The sequence below is a fragment of the Anolis sagrei genome, chromosome 3, assembly GCF_037176765.1.
Source record: "Anolis sagrei isolate rAnoSag1 chromosome 3, rAnoSag1.mat, whole genome shotgun sequence".
In the NCBI taxonomy this organism is placed as follows: Eukaryota; Metazoa; Chordata; class Lepidosauria; order Squamata; family Dactyloidae; genus Anolis; species Anolis sagrei.
This window is the reverse complement of record NC_090023.1, coordinates 87,217,376-87,233,697: the sequence shown is the minus strand read 5'-3', so window position 1 is coordinate 87,233,697 and position 16,322 is coordinate 87,217,376. Positions and strand designations below refer to the sequence as shown.

The 16,322-nt window shown below is 39.8% G+C and overlaps 1 long non-coding RNA gene across 1 annotated transcript in view; it reads right to left on the bottom strand.

Moving 5' to 3' along the window:
- The window catches only part of LOC132769994 (uncharacterized), a 241,654-nt gene extending 226,816 nt beyond the window's left edge, over positions 1-14,838 (bottom strand). Inside the window, exon 1 of the long non-coding RNA XR_009630969.2 lies at positions 14,525-14,838. This is a non-coding gene — a long non-coding RNA (uncharacterized lncRNA). The remainder of the gene's footprint in view (positions 1-14,524) is intronic.
- Positions 14,839-16,322: the final 1,484 nt, after the last annotated feature.

Below are 16,322 nucleotides of genomic sequence, written 5' to 3'. Positions count from 1 at the left end.
GATGCCTTATCACTGGAAGCTTGATTGGCACTCAAAACCATTTTCATTTTGGTGCAAAGAAAAAAAACATGGCTGTTAACTAAAGCTTCTGGTTTTATTTTAAAATATCCATGCTTGCAATTTTAAATATTTTAAACTTTTTTAGCCTGTTTCAAGTTGTTAAATTGTTTAATGTGTTTTAGTCTGTTTAAAATTGCTTAAATCATGATACAGGGCAGGATTTTTATATATTCATGAATAAAATATTTTAAGCCTATTTTAATATCTCCAGTGAGACACAGGATGGTGTAATAATTTGAGTGTTTGACTATGGGCCCTTCTATAAAGGCCTTAAAGTTTATGTTAGCTAAGGAGTTTACCTGACGCATCCAAACGATGCCTGAGGTAAATCCTGATTAATACAGAGTAAACTGTGATTTCCCAGTTTACTCCACATTAATTTGACTAAGTTACGGATCTTTGCAGGTTCCTGGCCTGTGAGTATTGACTCCTGGGACTGCTTCCACAGTCTTGGGGGCGAATCCTCACAGTCATCCCAGTTCTTCAGGCTCCTGGAAGGCATCCACACCCTCCTTACCACCACTACCACCCTCCATTTCCCTCCAAAAAGCTTACCGGAGGGGCCTGTCAACAGCATAGGCCCCTCTGCAGAGTACTCCTGACAAGCAAAAATGGCATGTCAGGAGGTGGGGTGTGTGTGTGTGTGTGTTTGCCTCAGGGATGTTAGATGTTTCCATTGTGATGACTGCAACTTGATTTCTGGGCCATAACCAAAACTCATCACCAGTGATCATTGTGTTGAGGAAGTCGGTATCACTGTTCACAGAGTGAAGCATGTTCTGTGCACTCTCCAAGTAAAGTTGCTTCTGCTTGATCCTTAGCAGCTTTGGTACAAACTTTCCTGAGCCCAAATCCTCAGTCAAAATGAACAGATTCAATGCTGATGCTCGCCTTATCTGCAAGTTCTCTGATCATGATTTGATGATCCTGCATCACCAGGGTCCTCATTTGATCAATGAAAATCTCATTTATGGATGCTGAGGGCTTACTAGAATGTGTTTCACTCTCCACTGATGTGTGGCCATCTTTGAAATGGTTGTAGCACTCCTTTTTCTGCGTTGTGCCCATTGCTTCATCCCTGAAGGCCTGTTGAATCTTGCGAATCATCTCCACTTGGGACTCACCAAGCATTACATGAAATTTAATGCAGGAGCGTTGTTCAAGTTTTTCAGTCAATTTGTCAGAAACGAAAATCAAACAATTCTCACTTATACTTCCTCACTCTTCAAACAAAATGAAGTTTTATAGTATTAAATTCAAGGGAAGTAATGGTGCCCCTTTGTTCTGCTTTGGTCAGACCTCACCTGAAATACTGTGTCCAGTTCTAGACACCACAAATTTAAGAGGGATATTAATAAGCTGGACCATTTCCAGAGAAGGATGACTAAAATGATCAAAGGTCTGGAGACCATGCCATATGAAGAGCATCTTAAAGAGCTGGGGATGTTTAGCCTGCAGAAGAGAAGGTTGAGAGAAAACACAATAGCCATATTTAAATATTTGAAAGGCCGTCATAAGGAAAGGGGAGCAGACTTGTTTTCTGCTGCCCTGAAGATTGGGACTCAGAGCAATGGGTTCAAATTACAGGAAAGGAGATTCCACCTGAATATTAGGAAGAACATCCTAAGCATAAGAGCTGTTCGACAGTGGAACTCACCGCCTCGGAGTGTGGTGGAAGCATCTTCTTTGGAGGCTTTTAAGCAGAGACTAGATGACCATCTGTCAGAGATAGTTTGATTGTGCTTTCCTGCATTGCAGGGTGTTGGACTAGATGGCTTATGCAGTCTCTTCCATCTCTATGATTCTATGAAGCACCTTGTAACCACGGCAAGCAGTGCTCATGACAGCCAATTTTGTAGCAGAAACACTGCTTCCAGCCAATAATCTGGTTCAAGAAGAACCACAAGGTGGTGTTTTTGAGATGTGGACAACTGGATCTAGAGCAATTTAGTGCACACACATCAAAGAAGACTCGCCACATGTCGCCAGCCAGAGACAGTTCCTGGCAGAGCATTACTGGCAACGTCTGCTTCTTTTGGTCACAATGTGTTTTAATTTTTATATGATTTTAAATTTATCTTTTAATGTACATGTTTATTTTATGTCTGTTGTGTATATGGCATCAAATTATTGGCTTTGTTTTTTTAATGTTTATTTACTGCAAACACAGGTAGAAAAATATCACAATGCATCACCATTTCAGAATACATATCAAATATTGTTTTCTTAGTATTCTTAGAATTATTGCCTTTGTAAGGCTGCTCTGGGTCCCCCTTGGGGTTGAGAAGGGTGGGGTGTAAATACTGTAAATAAATAAATAATTCCTGGGCACCCTGTTGTGACCTCATCAGAAGCATTGTCACTAGCAAGGTTCTACCAGGGAACGGCTTTTGGCTGGGAAAACAGTGATGACAGTGGACTCAATTGACCGTTGGGCCCTCTGGCTGTCATCATGAAAAGTGATCGAGGGCATTCCCAAGTTGTATCCAGGGCACATTATACTAGATTATTTATGATGGTGTAGATCCTGGTGTGAAAGGCAAGGCCTCCAAGGCTTTCAATGCCAGGGAAACCTAATTATATTTATGCTGTCTTGCAGTTACAAACAGCTCTTTAAAGGCAACCATAAGGCTGATGTGGCCCTCAGTGAAAATGAGCTTGACACCCCTGGTATAGATGCGACCTGTGTGTTTGGGTGGAGAGAACTGCAGATACTTAATAGATAAAACTAGGGTTGATGATGTGGCATGGGAACTAATAGTAGTTTGAAATTAGACTATAACGTAACAGTATTTTTTTAAATACTTGTACTTATACAGATCAGCAGGAAGTTCTTAGAAAAACGGCACCCTAGTATAAAATGTAAAATCTCATACTCCATAAACATTAACCAAATTGAGAAAAACGGCACCCTAGTATAAAATGTAAAATCTCATTCTCCATAAACATTAACCAAATTGAGATATTAAAACACATTTTACAGTTTTGTAATCCCTTCTATTGCCTATTTAACTGCAAAAGAGAAAAAGAAATCCCCACATTTGGTGGTTTGGAACTGCTAATTAAGTATGCTTTAAAAATGAAGAACTCGGTTACTAATGGCCAGCACCATAATTTCCCCAGCAACTAGCGAATGTGTGATCTACAAGATTAAAGCCTAAAATGAAAGATCTATGAAACAGACTGCCAACGCTATTCTTTGTTCCTGACAGTGGATGTTAAATTATTAAACTAACAAGGCAAGCCTACAGTGTTAAGTCCTAGTGAAACCTGATTTATTTGTGACAGATTAATGTAGCTATTCAAACAATAAATCAAAGATTAAACTCTGCTTTGTGGTTTTTAATTAAGTTTTGTGTCAATTAAATGAAAACACACTTAATAGCCCAGACCTATGCATATCTGCTCAGATCTAAGTCCTATTGAAATCAGTGGGATTTACAATGAATGTGCATTAACAATGCAGCCTTGGCAGGCTATTATATGTATGTTTCCTTCTTAAACTTCATTTATATGCTAAAGGGTTAATAATTATGGACATTAAATAACAAGAATAGGCCTAGGTTCTTGTAGGTTTTTTCGGGCTATAGGGCCATGTTCTAGAGGCATTTCTCCTGACGTTTCACCTGCATCTATGGCAAGCATCCTCAGAGGTAGTGAGGTCTGTTGGAAATAGGAAAATGGGTTTATATATCTGTGGAATATATAAATATATATATACATATATACATATATATATACTACCTCTGAAGATGCTTGCCATAGATGCAGGCGAAACGTCAGGAGAAATGCCTCTAGAACATGGCCCTATAGCCCGAAAAAACCTACAAGAACCTAGTGATTCCAGCCATGAAAGCCTTCGACAATACAAGAATAGGCCTGTTCAAAACTGAAGCAATAATTTAATATGATAAACAAATTAGATTCTAGTCTATATTTTATTATTCAAAGAGGGGCGAATCATACCCAGGAATAACTATTTTATCAATAGTAGCCAGGAGATTTAAATGCAAATGGAAGAGATAAGGACAGGTGAGATGTGTGGGGTTTTTTGTTTGTTCGTTTGTTTTGCACTTTTCACTTATTTTATCAAAACTTCTGTGTAAAAAAATATTTAATGTCCATAACTGAGATTCAAAACAACAACAATGACACCAAGGACGTAAAATGGACATATTCTCCTATCCATGGATTGTATTATCTGAATTTCCATCTACATCTATGGTGCTCCATTAGACTTGTCATCTCTTTGTTTCTGGCATCTTCCTTATATTTAACAGCTAGCTACACAACAGTAATGCATATGATCCTCAAGGACCTTTTCACACTAGAAAGTTCTGGGGAATCTGGAGGTTTTTAGTTTTAATTATGTTCTTAAACTCTCTGTCTCAAAAGGTGATGTAAACATTCCCTAAACTGCCTAGATTTCTATAAGATGTTGCCATGGCACTTAAAGTTGTGCCGTTGCGCCTGGGGGCTATAACTTAGTGAAAGAGGCATGGACGTGGCATCTTTCACCGGGGGATTGCTTCTTGCCCTCCTATAGGAAACTGGAACTCCCAAAGACCAAAACACAACAGATAACTCAAAATGGTATTATTGTTCACAATGAGTTTTTTTCTCAGGCATAAGCTTGATGTTTCAACAGGGATAAAGGAAATATACTTTACAATCTCTAAAGTCCAAGGAGTTTGCAGCTGAGAAGCTTTTCCTGTTTCCTCTTTCCTTAATGGCTGTGAATATCGGAATAAACACAACCCCAGTCCAATGGCCTATGTTGAAGGGACAAGACCTTCCTCTGGTGCCAAAAGAACCGGTTTGAAGGCGATTGGGTCTCCTCAATGTTGTCCAGGATGATCTGGACATAAAGCATGAGTCCCAAGGGTAAAAAACCTTAGATTTGGTGCTGAGAGGTAATTTAAGCAGGGGCTTTTAGAGCCAAGTCTCTTACTCACGTCCATGTGATAGAAACTCTGATGGCAGAATGAAAAAGAGGGAAGCACTCCCCTCCTCCAGGAAGAGGTGGAGCCAAACTATTGAGCTGAAAAAGCAATTCAACTGGTGCAAACAACATTGACTGACAGCTATAAATAACCAATCAATCCAACTATACATAAGCAGGGTAAAAAGGCAGAATTAAGCATGATACAACAATTTAAATCTTGCAACGAACAGTTCTACACATAGGTGGCGCCACTCGTGCCATCACAAAGTAGAACCATAATGATATAACTGACTAGTGTGAAAGGGCCCCAAGTTGGCAATCACTGTATTTCCTGAATTGGCCAGTGCTGAATCTTGTCTGATTGGGTTTTGAGTTTAAAAATTTATCTTGCCAAAATTGAGAATTCCTTCATTGCTTATTGAAAGAAAGCAACATTTTTGAATTAGTTGTGGTAAAAATTAATATTCACAGATTTAATGGAAAAATGTAATGGAAAGTTGTCCATCCCTTTTACATTGTTGTTGTCATTGTCGTTGTTGTTACCACCCCGCTTTATCTTCCCTAAAGGGGAGTCAAAGCAACTTAACATAAAAGCATTAGCATAGCCATTTTAAATATGCAAATATACAAACATTAAAACAGGATAAAATATAAAAATATTTTAAAATTTCCAGTTAAAACCTATTAAAACAAATTCAAAGTTAAAAACCACAGCACCCTCTGAAAAGATCTTAAACACCTTCATCTTTAAAAGCTTGCCTGAATAAAAAGGTTTTACTGGGTGGTTGTAGGTTTTTTCGGGCTATATGGCCATGGTCTAGAGGCATTCTCTCCTGACGTTTCACCTGCATCTATGGCAAGCACCCAGTGATTCTGGCCATGAAAACCTTCAACAATAAAAAGGTTTTAGCGTGATACTGGAAGGACAGCAGAGAGGGAGCCATTTTGGAGTCCCTGGAAGGGAGTTCCAGAATTGAGGGGCAGCCACCGAGAGAGAAGGCAATGAAACCAGATTGAAATAGAGCTAGATAATCTGTTTCATCTAGAAATCCCTGGAGTTGGGAGGCCAGCACATGATCCAATACCTTACTCAGAAATGAAAGTTTGGACACTGGCTGATAGTTGTCCTTTATAGAGAGGATGACTTTTTAAATATCGGCCTCACAACTCTTTTAGGCAAATTGGAACTTTGTCTTGTTCCAAGGAGGCATTGACAACCACCTTCACCCACTTTGCCAGTCCCCCTCTGGCCTGTTTGATCAGCCAGGAAGAGCATGGATCTAGAATACATGTGGTAGCTCTCACCTCTCCAAGGATCCTGTCCACATCCTCAAGCGGCACCAATTGAAAAGTATCCATCAACACTGGACAAACAGGAGCCAAAGTTACATCTATTGGAACTGTCTCAATAATAGCATCCAAGTCGGAATGGATCTGAGCGATTATCTGTAAAGTGCCTTACAGATTCTTCACAGTGGGCTTCTGAGTGGTCAGGGTTTTCTCCTTGAATAATAATAATAATAACAACAACAACAACAATAACAATAATCTTTATTTATATTTTGCTCTATCTCCCCGGAGGGACTCAGGGCGCATTCCAAACATAAAAGGCAAACATTCAATGCCCAAATGCAGCCATACTAACAAAATTTAACAACCCAACATATAAACATGAATTATGACTTTACAACCTCTGAGGATGCTTGCCATAAATGCAGGTGAAACATCAGGTGAGAATGCCTCTAGAACATGGCCATATAGCCTGAAAAAACCTACAACAACTCAGTGATTCCGGCCATGAAAGCCTTCGACAATACATTAAATTAAAATTAAATTAAAAATGCAGCCTGTTATAACAGACATAATACAAAACATCAAACATTGAACAGAAGCAACGATTTTCTTGTTCCTTGGGCATTGCTCAAAATATCTATTGAGCTGGTAGGGTGAACAGGGCACAGATATGGATGGTAGCTATTAGCCAGAGGTATAATTGTAGTATTACCAACTACTACTACTCTTCCTAAGCTAGTGAGCAAAGGTATGTCTTCAGCTGTTTCTTGAAAGCAGGGAGGGAGGGGGCATGTTTAACTCCTTAGGAAGGGAGTTCCAGAGGTAGGGGCAGCTCTGGAACTCTGGAACCAGTATGGAATAACCATCTGACCACTCGAAACAGCTCCGCTGGATGTTCCTTGCAGATGAAATGGTAGCAGCAAGGAATGATTTCTCTACTGCCTCCATTGCCATGGAATAGGCTTTCAAATATGTTTTAGCCCAAGCTTGGTCAGATTCGCTTTGAGTTCTCTGCCAATGCTGTTCTAGTCTCCGTCTTGCTTGCTTCATCACAGCCAACTCCTTGGAAAATGAAGTGGCTGGTTTGGCCCTTCTCAGTGAGAGGGGATGTTCAGGAGTGATTGTATCCACTACCCTAGCCATTTCCCCATTCCAGAGGTCAGTCAGAGCTTCAACGGAATTGCCTGCCAAGGTGACAGGAAATCCCCAAGAGCCATCAGGAATCTATCTGGATCCATAAGCCTCCTGGGGCAGACAATTTTAATCGCCCACCCCACCCTTTGGAGGTTTGGAGTCCTAGCGAATCTAAACTTGACCAGGTAGTGATTGGTCCATGACAACAGGACTGTGACAAGTTCCACCACACCATAATCACCATCATTCCATCCTGCACAGAAAGCAAAGTCCAATGTGTGTCCCACAGCATGGGTAGGGCAAGACACTACCTAAGAAAGACCCATTGCTCTCATGAACACCATGAAGTTTTGAGCCACCGCTGAGAGAGCAGTCTCAGCATGGATGTCTCCCAGCACTATAACACATTGAGACTCCAACGCCAAGACCAAGATCACCACGGCTAGCTCAGGAAGGGAGACTGTTAATCAGCTGGGTAAGCAGCACACCAAGAAAAACCCTATTCTGTCGCGGTTACCCACTTTTAAGTAAATACACTAGAACACTGTTGACTGTAGGATGGGGAACCTTATCAGGGGGATGGAATCATGATAGACCACTGAAACTCCACCTCCCCGCTCCCCAGACCTCGCTTGCTGCTGCACAGAGAATCTTGGTGGGCAGAGCGGAAAGAGATTCCCCCCCCCCCCCCCCATGATACAAACCAGGTCAGCATGCTCATCCAGGATCAAGTCCTGGATGGCAGTTGTTTTTCTGTTTGCTGACCTAGCATTCAACAACGACATTTTCAACCTAGGTTATCCAGGTTTATTTATTTATCATGTCAGGAGCAACCAGACATTTGTATTACATTTTTAACAAAACAAACAAACAAACAGACAAAACACAAAGTTTGCAAGCCTGGTAGTTGATTAAATGTCCTTTGACCAGTATCTGGCCATTTGGAGTGCCTCTGGTGTTGCCGCAAGGAGGTCCTCCATTGTGCATGCTCAGGTTGCATTGCAGCAAATGGTCAGTGGTCAGTGGTTTGTTCTTCTCTACACTTGCATGTTGTGGATTCCACCCTGTAGCCCCATTTCTTAAGATTGGTCGTGCATGTCATGGTGCCAGAGCGCAGTCTGTTCAGTGCCTTCCAAATCGCCCAGTTTTCTGTGTGCCCGGGGGGAGTCTCTCATTTGGTATCAGCCATTAATTGAGCCATTAATAGTGCACATATGTTAGTTAATTAACATATGTGCACTAAGATCTTCCATATGAGGGGAAATCCTCAATATCAGTCAGCACATGGATGCACCAATACAAGCACAGTATATATGTGGAGAGAAAGTGGAGAGGTAGGACTAGATAATGCAGGTCTGTGAAACTTGAAATGGTGGTGCAGTATGATAAGTATTTATGCAAATACTGACCAAGCAGCAGTCATTTGGTATTTTGAGGTATTTTCCTTTTGTCTGTTCAGATCCGATGATTCACTACTTTCATATACTCTCCTTGCTGAATGTATAGTGCATATATTCTCAAAAATAAGTGCCCGATAGCACCAAATAGTGAGTACCTTTACAATTTTCAGCCATAGGACTCGTTATAACAGAAACAACTAGGTTTTCATCAGTTTCCTCTTGCTAACTTTAGGGACAGTAACAACAGTAGAAAGTTGCAAGGCTGGTCTTAGGCAACAGTTCTTTGTGAATTTGTTTATTTATTTATTCCGAACATTTTTACCCCGCCCTTCTCAATCCCTAGGGGAACTCGGGCCGTTTTCAATTAGAAACAATTTGATGCCGCATAATGAAATACAAATAGCAATTATAACCGTTAAAAGCATAAACATTAAAACATAAATATTAAAACAGTATACTTACAGTCCATTGAGCTATTACCAGGCTGGCGGCTACTTATCTAGCCATATACTATTGAGTACTCCGCTTAACTTATCCAAATCCATTTCCAAGCCATAGTCAACATTATCAATTGTCCTTTAACCTAATTGCCCAAAGGCCTGGTCCCACATCCATGTTTTTACCTTCTTTCTAAAGGTGAGGAGGGATGATGATGACCTAATTTCCCTGGGAAGTGAATTCCACAAGAAAGAGACACTGCTCTTTATTTCTGGAGTCAGTGTTTATTTATTTTTACATTGCACTTTTTAATTTCACCAGAATTACAGATCAATTGCTTGTTTCAAAGCTTTCATTTGGTAATAGTATTTTGTACAAATAGTGGAATATATATTTTATCATCTGAGGATGTAGGGCATGCAACAGGTTCTCTTTAATTCTGGGGAGGCTTATATGAGATGAGGTAGTTTTTGGAGTACCCTTCGCCAGATGCATTTTGTGACTTACAAATCAAAAGCGCCATCATGAATTGAGCTTAGAATCATATTAGCAGCAATACAATGCAAAATATGTTCTTACAGGCAGCTAAAATTTTGGTAGCAGTTATTTTTTTAATCATCTGTTTCTCCTGTATTGTTTTACCCGATTTTAAGCTACTGTATTTTCCATCACCTAGGTACATTAATTTTTTTAAAATTGGTTACAGCAGCAACAATAGTAACCCAGTTATTACATATACATCCACTACAGCAAGTATGATATGAGAAACCAATAGCATGTGATGTCTTGCTGCATAGTGAGCCAGTTTTTACTATACATTTCCACATTGTCTGAAAACTCGAGAATCAGAATGTAATGGGAATGGAGGGTTGACACATAGCCAGGAACAACAAACCGTTTTCCATATGGCTGCACACACATTGCAGGCAACCAGTAATTACATGATAATTGGCAATCTACTGCACCCCATTGCTCCTTTAGATGTTTTGTTTTTTGTTTTGTTTTATCAAGGTTAGAACTGAGCTGAAAATATTCAGCCTTTTGGGAAAACATTTGGGACAATATTGAAAATTACCTCTCCATTTTATTTTGTTTTTATTTTGACATTACATTCAAATTACTAAAATTACCTGAAAGTATTTCTGGAAACAACCCCCTCACACTGCATTTGGGGGAGGGGGGGAGGTTGCCACTCTCAAAGTATGTGACCATGTACCAGAACTGATTGGTTTATGTCAGGGAATTAAAATTGGGGCTTTGGGGTTGCATACAGATCTGAAAGCTGTTTCTACTTGCACTAAAATACACTATTTCTAGTTCCCATACAAAACGATGGGTTGCATCTTTTAAAAACTTCCTGGAGCAGTGGATAATTTGGCTTTTGAATACTGTAGGGCCCCGTTGCCCTGCACTGTTTATCAAAACCAAAAGTGAATACCTGGCTGCAGCAGGGAATGAAGAAGGGTATCCATCTAACTCTTGAAGGGACAGGAAATTGGCACCTAGACCCACAGTAGTTACCAGCTAACCCCTGGTTGATCTGGTGCTGTCAAAACATGACATTCAGTATTTGATTCCAAAGTAGCTGAGGTATATCAACAAATGGACACATTTTTCACAAAGAAAATGTCACTACTTGTAACAAAATCCAATAGGGCAGAAGCCCGGAACAGGATCAAAAATTACACATTCTTACATATATAAAACCATTTGGTAGAGAAGCTTCTATCTTCCTGCTAACTTATACTGGGCTGCCAATAATCTAAATGGGAAAATATTCAGCATAGCCTTAACAACAACATCAGCAACCAACTTTTCTTCCCACCTGTAATAAGTGTATCCAATAAACCTGATTCTGTCACCTGGGAAGTTGCCATAGTTTGGTGTTTTTTTTTCTCCCTAAATTGATATTTAAATCTATGATGGCATAAATTATGTAATACAACTTGACTATAAGTGCTTCATCTCTGTTCTAAATATCTATCAGATCTAACAACTGGAATCTTCAAAGCAAATCAAGGCCATTTCACCATCTCGATGAATGGACATCTTGAGAGCTTGTAAATAAAAAATATCAATGATCCACAGATAGGCTGCTCTTCATCCAATTATTAAAAGGCTTCCACAGATCTGGCATATTGCCAAATTTAAGGCAGAATTCCTGAAGATATTTAAAAAATAGGTAGCAGCTTAATGATGACAAATATTTTCAATTATTCCTTTAGAAGATCTTCCTCCCCAAAAAGACAATTTTGCATTAAGGATAAACTTTTTTCCCTATTAGTTGTGCCTTAAATGTGTATATTTAGTTCAAGAGGTTGCTAGCAGACACAGGAAGACTGTCTCTCAAAAAAGTAACAATTTATCATGCTTGATACTGCAGTATGCAATACTGCATTAGCAAGGGAAACCTAGCTACCTGGTTTTTTTCTTAAGCTGAAACAATAGCTTTTTTTAAAAAAAAGTACAGCTCAATCACATCCATGGTGCTTTAGCAATACATTCCACTGTGATCAGTGATGCATACAAATAAGGAAATATTCATTCAGACCAGGAAGAAATGTAGTATGGTGAAGAATTCATGAAATTGTCCAAGTATTTAAAGGATAATTCTTTGTCATACTCCTTCCACCAACATTGTTTTTTTCAAAACACTTTGCTTATTTTTCAATATATTTACTCAGGATTAAATTGCACTGATTCTGATTAGACAGGCAGACACAGACATCAATGTCTGATTCTTCATCCCCTAAATAGGAATGGTACAGATGCTTTTTAAACCTTTGGATTTCCTTTTTATATAGCATATTCTTCTCAGATAGTAATGGTGAGGAGTATACACATCCAAGGGTTAAAAAATATCCTAGCAGCTCTGGGTTGGAATATCTCAGAATTCATGTTTTTTAACAAGTCTGTTTTCATAAAAGTCCTTTCTTTGAATGGTTATTTAGCATTGCATATTGTTAATTAAATATTCTGATAGAGAAATGACCAACCATTCTATAAGACTATTTACTGCTCTCTAATTGCTGTGCACTTTGTGTGGCAATACCTGCTGAATGGCTGAATTTTTATAGTGGCATCCATTTTGGATTTCCCAGAATTCAAAAAGCATGCCAGAGCAGAGCTTTCTGAGCAAAATAAAATGGCAGCCATTCTGCTTCTCTTCTGGCCCAAAGAATTTCCTACCACATCCCAGAACAAAGTACATAATTTCGTGAGAAGTAAAATAACCGAGGAATGGACCTTACAATTCATTGACTCTCTTTAGAGTGGTACCTAGTGATCATCATCACATACAGCAGAGAGAGACTGTGTTTTCTACTACCATTTTTGAGACAAAGGGGTTCGGTGGAAAAGTACATAGCTCTGTGGTAGAAAGTTCTAGGTTTCAACCTTCAACACCGTCAGTTTGGGACATATAAAGTTTTTACTTAAACCCTTAGACATGTAATGTCAGTTAGCAATACTGATCTTAGATGATAGACCAACTCAATATAAGGCGTCACTGTGTCTCTTTTTACAGCACTTTAGACCACATAACCATACTTTTTTCCTTTGCTTAAAGAAATTAAGGCTTTATAGGGAAACAAGTCTCCAGATCAATGAATTTAGAGTAATGTAACAAACATTTTGCTGTATTTTTGCATTATGAGTAACAAGCTTGACATGTCACCACCATCCCAATGTCCAGAACAGTTTTGAAACTTTTTTCTTAAAATGGAGAGATAAATGCTATTTTACAATTGCCCACCTATCGCAAACTGCCCAGAAATCATTTGTTGATGAGTGGTAAATTTTAAAAATACACAGAGAAATATGAATAAAATAATTCAAGCGAATGTAATGCTTAAATCAGGAATAGAGAAAGCATTTTCAATGGGCTCCAAATGAATTATTTCTGCTGCCACCCATGAAAGGCATCCATGTCATCTACCAGATGTGATAGCAATTTCAGCATGTCCCCCATAGCCAGTTTCATGCACGTTCTGATTTAAGTCAAGTCCATTTTCAGGCCTATTCTTAAGAAGTGCCCAAGATATGGCAAAAGTAGTTCTGTCCTCTTCCTTTAGGGTGCAGGGAGGTGTTTTTAGTGGAGCTGTGGTGGTGGGCATGGACCTCAGATATCAGATAATTGTCCACTAGTGCCCTAAATGGCAGGATTGGTTAGCCTAGAATGCACTGCCTTGCCAGCCTAGTGACTTTCCCAACTCTCTTGATTTGCATAGGATTATGGGAAACAGCGGCAGCCATGAGATATATCCTGGACCTTATTATGCTACTGCTATTCATATAGAGCACTATGAGTCAATTTTGACTAAAGTTTAAGAATTCAGAAGAAATTTATAAGGTTGGGTTGCTGTGAGTTTTCCAGGCTGTTTAGCCATGTTTAAGAAGCATTCTCTCCTGACGTTTCACACACATCTATGGCAGGCATGCTCAGGGGTTGTGAGTTCTCTTGGAAACTAGGCAAGTGGCATTTATATATCTGTGGAATGTTCATGGTGGGAGAAAGAACTCTTGTCTGCTTGACAAGACAAGATTTCTTTCTCCCACCCTGGACATTCCACAGATATATAACTTCACTTGTTTCCAACAGACCTCACAACCTCTGAGAATGCTTGCCACAGATGTGAGTAAAATGTCAAGAGAGAATGCTTCTGAAACATGGCCATACAGCCTGGAAAACTCACAGCAACCCAGTGATTCCAACCTTGAAACCTTTCAGCAACACAATTTATAAGGTTCTTCTCAATTTAAAAGTCGGTCATAATTTTAAAGTTTCTACATGTAAAAGTATCAGAAAAGTGAGTTCACTGGGCTCTGTTTGCATGTGAATAGAAATAGGACTACAGCCTAAGGCTAGCCTAAAGCTAAAGATGCTTATTTCCCTGGAATTAGCCTCAGTGAACACACAGGGTCTTGGTTCAGAGTAAGTATGCCCTGTAAAGAATTTCACTTGCAAGCTGAGGAGGAAGCAAAACATTTCTGAATTGCTAGTGAATTCTGTCAAAACCAAAATTTGAGAAGCATCTTGACTGTCGCAAAAAGAATTGCAATTTAGAAGAACATAATCTCAATAGTGAAAAGATGACTACTCCTATCTTTAGTTTTGATATAACCAATGGGATGCCTGGCTATGGAAAAACATTTTGGAGGCTCACTAGGCCATTTTTCCACATAGTGAATGCTGCCCAGACAGAAACTCCCCATCCACTGATTCTCCTTGTAGCGTGCATGCCGTTTCCCTTACCTTTCAAACTTTTTGCTTGGCATGGGGGGTTTACCCATTCTGCCTCGCTCCTAGTTCTTCCAGTCAGCTGTTTTCATCTCACATTTGCAGTTGGTGTGACCAAGGGGGAGCAGATGTTCTGCGGCAAAACATCTTCACAGAGAGACTGCTTCTCTCAGATGCTTCCAGCATCCATTGAAACATGAATTGCTACCTGCTTTGTTCCAATGTTGCAGCAATAGAGGGGTTGGGGAGCAGAGGATTGCGTGTGCTATAGCACCGCCAGACTGAGCCAAGTGATGCTCTTATGTTCGTCAGTAGCAGTCTGTAGCTAGGGAAACCCCATGGTTTCCTAGCTATAATTCTTTAGCTTTCAACCTGTTGCTAGGGAAACCCTGGTATTTCCTAAGCTCAGAGCTGCCTCATTGGTGCCTGGACTCTTTCGGTTGCAATTCGTCTATGAAATCGACAGAGTGGTGTGACAGAAAACCTTCCTATAGCTTCAGCTGAAAGCAGTTTGAATTTGACAGAAGAGAAGAAATTCCGTGCTGTTATTCTAGTAACCCCTGTGGTATCCCTTGAGACGCAAACAGTGAGTTTCTTGTGCATAAGAGGCAATTATGAGCTTTGCTAAATGTTTTCCTTTGAAAAACAGGCACAGGTAAGTGATGAAAAAATGGCTTCGGGAGCTGGGAGAGCTAATACACTGTACAGAGAGAGTTGCAATATGAGGCAATCATACTTAATCTAAATCTGTTTATTATGTAAGCAATGATACTCTAATATATTTTGTTTATTTACTACTATTAGGCTTCCCTCAAAATGCTGCAGCATACATTATAACCTTTTTTCACTTTGAGTTAAAGGTAATGGTTTCCTTTTGACATTAAGTCTAGTCATGTCTAACTCTGTGGGATGGTGCTCATCTCCATTTCTAAGCCACAGAGCCGGCATTGTCCATAGACACCTTCAAAGTCATGTGGCTAGCATGAATGCATGGAGCGCTGTTACCTTCCTGCCAGAGCAGTACCTATTGATCTATTCACATTTGCATGTTTTCAAACTGCTAGATTCGCAGAAGCTGGGGCTAACAGCAGGAGCTCACCCCACTCCCCGGATTTGAACCACTGACCTTTCAGTTAACAAGTACAGCAGCTCAATGGCTTAACCTGGTGCGCCACTGGGGACTCTTTTGAGTTTGGTAAGAAAAATAGGGGGGAAATGGGTCGGCCCAAAGTAACTCCACCAAAAACAAAACAAAACAGAAAATGAGATAAGTGACAGAGAAGATTTGGGTGCTTAAGGTAACCTAGTAAAGGCCATGGTCAAGGATTTAAGGATTGGTCCAAGGTCACCTAGTAAAGTTTTCTGAAGAGAAATTAGCTCAAAGTCATTTAGTAAACTTTATGTTCTGTGGGGGAAGCTATGATTAGAAAAGGGGAATAAAAGACTAGCTCGAGATGACCTATTAAGTTAATGGGTGAATGGAAAATGCATGTATCTAACCCTAAACCATCCCTAGTCTGGTGATAGTCTCTATACCAGGGATTGGGAAAGTGTGGCCAATGTATCACATATGCCCCTTGGGCTTGATTTCAGGGATGCCCTAGTCTCACCCAAATCCCTCATATTTTCTTTCTCTTTTTACTCAAAATACCCTTCACAGCCTTCTAGAGGATACAGAGGGTCATTCTGCCATGTTTAGTACCCCCTCCACAGAAATTTTACATCCAAGACAAGGAAGTCAGTTCTGGTGGTTAGTACTTAGAAAGGAAACTCTCAACATATGCCAGGTGTTGTATGCTATATTTGAAAGGAA